Genomic DNA, 9,147 nt, shown 5'->3' with positions numbered 1-9,147 from the left:
ACAGATCACCCCCTTGGCTCCAGGAAACATTTGTTTTTCTGTATCATTCAGTAATTAGGAAAACAGTTGCTGAGAAGGCTGATACATGGAGATGTCCAGCACATGGCCAGCCTGGGCTATGGAACAGGGACTTACTTGTCAGAACAAAACCAAACCCTTATGGAGAAAGTATATTCAAGAATAAATGGGGCCTTGATGAATTAGACTTGTAGAGCACTCTGGAAAAGATGGATGTCTTTGTTACCCTATAAAGGTGAAAGGGGTTAAGCACATAGTAGTTCCAAACTTATGCAACCATCATGATCAAAGCCAGAACTCTAGAAAGAGTATGTTTGGGGGCAGCGTGGGAATGTACATTTTGAGCAGGGGGTCTGGCTGGTAAGTCTGGTGATGGGAGAATGATGATTTGAGAATTACTGCTTGCCAACTTGAAAAAACACATTTTTAGAAAGCATCTTATTATATTTGTCCCTGTTTGTTGTTTGTTTTAGAACTCACTATATAGACCAGGCTAGCCAGGAATTCACAGAGATCCACCTGGGACTAAGGGTGTGTACCACCAGCCTGTCTTCTTAAGTATTAAAAGAATGACTTGCCATAGAATGTTTAGAAAACAAATCTAAAAGAAAGGTAATGTGGCCTGTTAGCAGTTAGCATTAAGGTTTCCTATGTATATACAGTGTATATTTTTATTTTTTGAGATACTCATTAGCCCAAGCAGACCTGAAACTCACTATAGTAAAGGATGAACTTCTGTCCTCTGCCTCTACCTCCCAAATGCTGAGATGTAGGTACATACCACTGCACCTAGCCCATGCAGTGCTGAGGATTGTAACTGGGTTTTCATGCGTGATGGGCAAGTGCTCTACCAACTGAGGTAGACTCTTAGCCCACAAATATGTGCATTTTTAAGAGATTATTTCTATTTGTTTAGATTATAATATAATTACATTTCCTCCTTCCGTTTCCTCCATCCAAATGCTCACATATGCCTCCCCCCCGGGCCTCTTTCAAATTCATGGTTTCAAACTGTAACTGTATGATATATATATATATATATATATAAAACACTGTTCTTGGTGCTAAATAAATACATAATTCTTTTCTCTCAGGATAATTTTTCCTCTCTGATTATTTCTGCTCACTTGTTTTCTTAAAGTTATCTGATTATTATTTCAATTAAAATAATATTTAAAAACCCGTGGCTTCCTTTTTCATTAATTACTGTTACATACATATATTTATATAAACATATGTTTCTAAACACATAAATAAAACCTGGCCAGTCTGTATAGTGTTACTGTAGTATGTTTTCAAGGCTGACCATTTGGTATTGGACACCCAATCGGTGTGCTCATCTCCTCCTCTCCGAATTCCTTAGTTGCCTGTTCTTTGTGTAGGGTTGAGGTCCACAATGCTTATTGTTGTTTTTAAAGAAGCCAAAATTGTTTAATGATAACAATAATAATAGCTATTAGGACCTTTTCGCTATTTTATTCATTAAAATTTTCATTTATTTTACATCTAAAGTTTCTCCTCCCTTCTCCCCTCCTACACCCCCCCCCCACACACACACACACACTTCCCCTCCATCCCCTCCCCATCCGCGCCTCCTCCATCTCCATTCAGAAAGGGGCAGGCCGGCAAACTGAAGCAGGATCAAGCTCTTCCCCTGCATGCATGAAGGAGCTCAGGGACTAGATTAGCACCCTTCTACCATCAACTCTATACCAATCTTCCCACATATTTAGTTAACATTAAAATGTCTTTGAAACAGACACCATTATGACCGTTTCTGTTTCAGGGATGGAGAGAGTGCCACAGGAGGTTAGGTACTTTACTGCTCATAAGGGGCATGATTAGGGCTACAAGCAAATCTGCTAAAAGCCTGGGTATCCATTCACACACATTTAACATAGAGGTAGACCTGAGCTGGTGAGATTGTGCTGTGGGTAAAGGCATCCACCTCCACTGGCAAGGCTGAGTTTGACCCCTCAGATCTCCATGGAGGAACGTGAGAGCAGACCCCAGAGTGGTTTTCTGACTTCCATGTGTGTTTTACAGGCGTGCATGGATAAATAAGTGTAATAGGAGTTGTTCCAAAGCTGCATCCATTTTTATTTGTAATGCTGAAAAGTGAACCTAGAGCCCCATGAGTGCTAGAAACAAGCTGTACAACTGAGTTGCGGCCTCAGGTTTCTTTTGAGTTTTTGTTTTGAGACAAGGTCCATGTAGTCTAGGCTAGTCTGGAACTCACGCTATAGCCCAGACAGGCCCTTGAGCCCTCCATCTCCTGCCTCTGCCTGAAGCTGCAATTACAGGCCTGTGCTGCAGGCATAAAAGAGGTTTTTCCCGCTTTGCCGTTTTCTTTTGCTAAAACAGGGTCTCAGTATGTGGCAGCAGACCATCATTCTTGACCCTCTAGCCCAGGCTGGCCTCAATCTTTCTACCATCACCTTGTGGGGGCTAGGATGACAGCACATGGCCGAAGATGACCCCACCCCACACCCACCCCTCAAAACAGACTCCCTGTGTGGTCATAACTGATTGGAATTCAAGTTGTAGATCTGCACTTTCCTACCCAAGCATTTTTTTTTTAGGGTGTGCACCATGACTCATACGGAGGTTAGTGGGCATCGTGCTGAAGGAAATCAGTCTCAGTCTCAGTCGGTGCGGGACTTGGAATGAGAAATGCCCCCATGGGTTTGGGCAGTGGGACACTGGGTCCCGAGTTAGTGGCGCAGCCTCCTGGTGCCTCCCACACACTACACTTCCAGTTTGCTCCCTCTGCTTGGTGCTAAAGCTTGATTGCTCAGCTTCCCTACCCCTGCCACTGTGTCTGCTTACAGCCATGCTGGCCCCCCTGTCATGGCGGACTTTTATCCCTGTCCCCAACCCCCATAGACCGCAAGCCAAAATAAACTCTTTCTTCCATAGTTGCTTTTAATCTCGGTGTTGAATCACGACAGCCAAAAAGTAACTAATGAAATTTGTTTTCCACTGTAGCACGTCTCAGGACCTCTCTGTGCTAATGAATGTTGAAGTTGCTGAGGACAAGTGACGGCTCCAGGATGTCTAAAGATAGGCGGCTGTCAAGTGTCTGCTGTAAGAAACCAGGCATGGAGAACCTGGGAGCAACCTAGAGGCCCCTCAGCTGAAAATAGGGTGGAGAAAATGTGGTACATACACACAATGGAGTGCTACTCAGAGGAAGGAAACAATGGAATCTTGAAATTCACAGGCAAATGGATGGAACTAGAAGAAACCATCCTGAGTGAGGTAACCCAGTCACAAAAAGACAAACATGGTATGTGCTCACTCATATATGGATTTTAGACGTAGGACAAAGAATCACCAACCTACAATCCACACTGCTAGAGAAGCTAATAAACCAGGAAGACGCTAAGAGAGACGTACATGGTTCTCCACAGAAGGGAAAGGGGCAAGATCTCCTGAGCAAATTGGGAACTGAGGCAGGGAGAGGGAGTTAGGAGAAAGAGAAGGGGAGAAGAGGATGGGAGAGGAGGACAGGAGGGAGCAGGAAGATTGAGTCAGGGAAAGAATAGAGGAGATCTAGAAAAGAGATACCATAATAGAGAGAGCCAGGGAGCACATTCCCCGTGGAGGGATACTCCCTTAGCCTAGAGGCTCCAAATGACTTGACGATTCTGATGATCCTTCCTGGAAGGCATCACCTTCCCTGTGGGGGGGGGTTTGGGGGGTGGGGGGGGAGTTAAAAAGGGAGGGATGGAGGGAAGGACAGAGGGAGGGAGAGGGAACTGGGATCAATATGTAAAATAAGAAAACAATAATAAAAAAATAAAAATAAAAAATAGCGAGAGCCATTGTAGGTTTAAAGAGAAATCTGGCACTAGGGAAATGTCCAGAGATCTACAAGGATGACCCCAACTAACAATCTAAGCAATAGTGGAGAGGCTGCCTTAAATGTCCTTCCCCTATAATGACATTGATGTCTACTTTATATGCCATCCTAGAGCCTTCATCCAGTAGCTGATGGAAGCAGAAGCAGAGTTCACAGCTACACTGAGCCAGACTCCTGGAATCCGGTTGCACAGAGGGAGGAGTGATGAGCAAAGGGCTCAAGACCAGGCTGGAGAAACCCACAGAAATAGCTGACCTGAACAAGGGGAGCTGATAGCTGGGAAACCAGCATAGGACAGACCCAGACCCCCTGAACATGGGTGTCAGTTAGGAGGCCTGGGCAGTCTATGGGGCCTCTGGTGGTGGATCAGTATTTATCCCTAGTATATGAATGGACTTTGGGAGCCCATTCCACATAGAGGGATGCTCTCTCAGCCTAGACACATGGGGGAGGGCCTAGGCCCTACTCCAAAGATGTGACAGACTTTGAAGACCCCCATGGAAGGCCTCACCCTCCCTGAGGAGCAGAAAGGGGGTGGGAAAGGGGTTGGGGGTAAGAGGGGAGGGAGGAGGGGACTGGGATTGACATGTAAGACAAGCTTGTTGCAAATTTAAATTTTAAAAATTATGGAAAAAAAAAAAGAAAGAAAGAAAAAAGAAAGAAAAAGAAACCAGGCATGGTGACTTGATCTATAATCCTAACACTCAGAAGGCTGGGAAGGACAATAATGAGTCCCAGGCTAGTCTGGGATATTTACAGAATCTCTGTCTCCAAAACAAACAAACAAAACAACAACAAAAATAGTAAAACTGTACAAGGGTCTGCATAAGATACTGGACCACGTAATACACGTAATCTGCTGTTTGTGCACACTGTTTAGAGTATATATTTTATGGCAATCTTGGGTTACTGATGGGCAAAGACAACTGAGGAATTAATGTCCTAGGCATGTCTTGGCACGATTATTGGTCAGTAGTGTCCTCCCATGCCTCTGGTATCAGAGGCACATATTTGGAAAACACGTTGCATCTATCCTTCATGCCAAGATCAGTTAATGCTGGCTCATATTTTCTTGTAAGTTATTTGGGAACTTTTTCCATTAATACATACTTTTCTGATTTTTCGAGAAAGGGCTTTTCTCTGAAGCCCTGGCTGTCCTGGAACTCACTCTGTAGAGCAGGCTGGCCTCGAACTTCCAGAGATTCCCCCTGCCTCTGCCTCCAAAGTGCTGGTATTAAAGGTGTGCATCATCACCAGCCTAGTTTTGTTTTCCTTTTTAAAAATAGTGTACAAAGATTTTATCACCAAAGTTGTTTTTGTAATTCTGTAATGATTTATACCTATTTTCTACATTCTCAGTTCCTCAAATGACACCTTTAAGGAGGAATTTTATGGTAAATTTCCTAGAGAATTAAGCTTATATTTTGTGTTTTATATAAAAAAAAATGCTTAAATTGGCAGTTCCAGCTTGCTAATAGGAGAGCAATCATTCGTATCCTCCTTGACACAGGAGAACAATTTATAGTACATTTTTGTGACTGGTAGGTTTAAAAAATCATCCTTAAAAGCAAATGATTTATGACTCACTCGCCAATTTCTCTCTTTGCTTTATGTAATATGTGTTTAGTTATAGCAATTTATTAATAAATGACATTATTGAAAAATGGTCACATTCTATAACTATTAACAGTTATTATCCACAAAGGTTATGGAAATTGAACAAACATCCTAGATGTCTACTTGTAGAGATGCAATATAGCTTAGTAAATTCTCTTGAAGTATTAATTTCAATGGATTGATATTGAAATTTTTAAAATATTATGCAAAGAACAACAAAGAATAAAAAAAAGAATCAAATGCCTGCTATTCCTCCCCCTATGTGACTCTACCTTCATAGATGCCTTCTCGATTCGGGAAACAGAGCAAAAGGATGTGGAGGGGAGGCTCTGACAGCATAGTCACCCACACGGGGTGACAGAGACCCTGGTTCTGAGCCCGGCTGTCTGGAGCGAGTTCTGGCTCTGTCATTTAGTGCCCGCCCGATTGAACTGGGGAAAACTTGTTTGTCCTGCCCTGTGGCTCTTCACCTTCGTTGGTAAAATCCTGCCTGTGTCTCATTATCTTCATTGATAAAATGGAGGTGTTCCTTGTGAGGGCTGCAGTGAGTATTAAGTCAGTGAATTCCTGTAGAGTGTGCTTAGCACAGACTCTGCAGTGTGGTAAGGCTGAACCGTCACACATACACACACACACACACACACACACACACACACACACACACACACACACGGTCATTGCTGTAAGATGTGTGTCCAGCCGTGGGAGGAGAAGAACACGCATGGGCACTCACTGCGTATCTCAGACCTTTATGATTCCCCCACTGATCTTAACGAGATAGGATGTTTGTTTGTTTGTTTGTTGTCTGTATTTGTTGTTTGAATTGGTTTCATTTAAGGTTTTTGGTTTCGGTTTGGTTTGGTTTGATTTTTCAAGACAGGGTCCCAGGGCTGGGATGTGAGGCCTTTATTATTTCTTTTTTATACAGACAAGGAAACTACAACCAGGGAGGTTACATACTGAAGAGCAGAGTGACTCATTAGATCAGTTTCTAGCTCATATCAAATCGGACAGGAAACGGCTGAGCATGGTAGTACATAGCCATAACTCTGGCACCTGAGAGGCTGACACAGGAGGGTCATGAGTTCAAGGCCATACTCAGCCACATAAACTGTAGTAAAAATTAACAATAAAAAGGGGCGGAGAGCCGTGCTTGGACACAGGTCTATAAAGCCACAGGCTCTCTAGAACTGCCTCATGGTGTTTAAGATGCAGGAAAATGTGTGCCCGATCATTCATCCCAGCTGCTTTAAATGTTGGTTTTGGTTTTGGCAGATGTTTCTGTCTTCTTTTGTATACACTAAAATTATGACTGACCTATCAGCTTGTCTCATTTAGGTTGGGGGAGCACAAAGGGCTCTTTAGCCATCCTGTAAAGATCAGGTATGCTGGCCTTCAAATCCCAGAATCCCACAAGGTAGCTAACTCATGGAGATTTTGAAGTTTCCGCTCTAACCTCGAGAGGTTTTGAGCATTTCCTACAGGGTGGCTTTTGACCTCCTCATCTGTCCAGCGTGACTCATCCCCATTCCGGCTGAGTTCATCATCGGCGACACAAAATATGGTGTTGTGGATTGACCCAGAGAAGGCAAATTCCAGCCTTATCACTCACTGCGTGTGTAGTGAGGGATAGGTTGACTTCTGTTTGGGTTCCTCCACCCTAATAAAGCTGGATAAACGAAACCTTTCCAGAAATGAAAGTGAGCTGAGCATAAAGCCGCTGACAAACTCATTCCAGGTCCTTCTCCTTGTTGGGTTGTGGGTTTGGAGTAAGTGTTCACGTCTCCTTATTTCATTGTTTGTGTATTTAGTGTGTGTGTGTGTGTGTGTGTGTGTGTGTGTGTGTGTGTGTGTGTGTGTGTGTAGGCATGCTCCTACCACAGTGCACCCGTGGAAGTCAGAGGAACACTTTCAGTCTGTTCTCTAGCCATCATGGGTTCTGCAGATCAGACTCAGGTGGCCAGGCTTGCTGGGCGAGTGTCCTTACGTGCTGAGCCAGCCACCTCACGGCCCCTTTTATTCATCTTCAGACCCTTTCCGTATTAGCGCAGTACTTTGCTTCTGGTGAAACGTATACATCTTGACTGCAGAGGAGCGGAACATGTCAACATGTTTTATAAGATTTCTTTGAAGTGTTTATCATCTCTGTGTCCTGTCACATAAACAGAGAAAAAAGGCCCCTGCTGTTTACAGATAATAGGCTGCTGAGCCAGAGCTGGACAGGTCACTTCCAGCTTCTGTATCCTGTGGGCTTAAAGCCTTAGGGGGAATGCGGGACTGAGGGCACTTTGTCCTGTCCACAGGTGACCTTGTGTGCGGTGAACAACAGCTCCTTTTAAGGACAATTGGCTAGATTTAGCTTTTCCTTTTAAATTATGAAATATTTAAAACATAAGGGGGATAATAGATCTTGACTACAGGAACTTAAAATTTTTTGAGACATATGTACATAGCAAAAAAAAATTTTTTTCTTTTACTTAATTTCAAACTTTTAGAAAAATTGAAAGAGGGGCCCGAGAGTGGTTGGGTAGGTAAAGGTTCTTTTTGTACTTTTGGTTCTTTTTTAGTTCAGCCCCCCAAATCTTTGTAAAAAGAGGGTGGCACAGTTGCACACCTGTAAACCCAGCACCCCTACACAGGATGGGAGCTGGGGATGAACAACACTCGCCGGCCGGCCGGCTGGCCTGGACACAAAGCACAGCACAGCAGCAAGGCACTCTGCCTAGGAAACAATGTGGGAGGAGAAAAGGGCTCCAGAAAGTTGTTCTCTGGCCTCCACAGGCACTGTGGCAGACACATGCCTGTACACACGTGTATACACACACACACCCCACCCCCCACCTCCACACGCTGAATACATTTTTTTAAAGAGAAAGAGATATGATGAACACTCCCCATACACCCATCACAGGTTCCCTGGAGTTAGTTCCCCTGTTTACTTTGTCTTTGGCCGTGCAGGGCCATATGTGCAGAGCGTGTCTGAACCACTTAATCTACAGGCATGATGATTTGTTACCCCCTAGTACTCCAATCTTATTTCCTAAAACAAGGGTAGTCTCTCTATAACCATAGACCAGTCTTTAAAATCCAGGAAACCAATGTTTAGAAAAGATTTATCTAGTCTACAACCTCTCCAGAGTTTCCCAATTGTCCTAATAACGTATTTCATGGCTACAGAAAGTCCTGGGCCGTGCCTTGCTTCCTGTCCTGTGTCTTTAGTCTTCTTTCTCCTGGACAGTTGGCACCAGTCTTTATCTTCTGTGACCTTTGACCTTGTGGCTCTCCTGCTGCTTGTTTTGAGACAAAGTTTCACTGTGTAGTTCAGGGTGGCCTTGAATAGGTAATCTTGTTCTCCCAGAGCTGAGGGTATGGACGGATGTTAATGTGTACGCGTATATCACAATGCATAGCCCGATGCTGACATTTTTATAATACTCAACAGTTACTTCTGTAGAAAGTTCTGATTTACTCCTCTCCCTTTCTTTCTGCTCCCTTCTCCCTCCACGTCCCTCCTCATCACTCATCCCATGTCTCATGCTGTAGTTCTTTTCCTTTGTCAAAGAACCTGCTATCTTATGTTCTCTCCTCCTTTACCTCCCTGCCACTAGATTCACCAGGATTGAATTCTGATGTAGACTGAGGCTTGC

Source organism: Phodopus roborovskii, unplaced genomic scaffold (genome assembly GCF_943737965.1).
Source record: "Phodopus roborovskii unplaced genomic scaffold, PHOROB, whole genome shotgun sequence".
Lineage (NCBI taxonomy): Eukaryota > Metazoa > Chordata > Mammalia > Rodentia > Cricetidae > Phodopus > Phodopus roborovskii.
Note: the sequence above shows the minus strand (reverse complement) of the source record.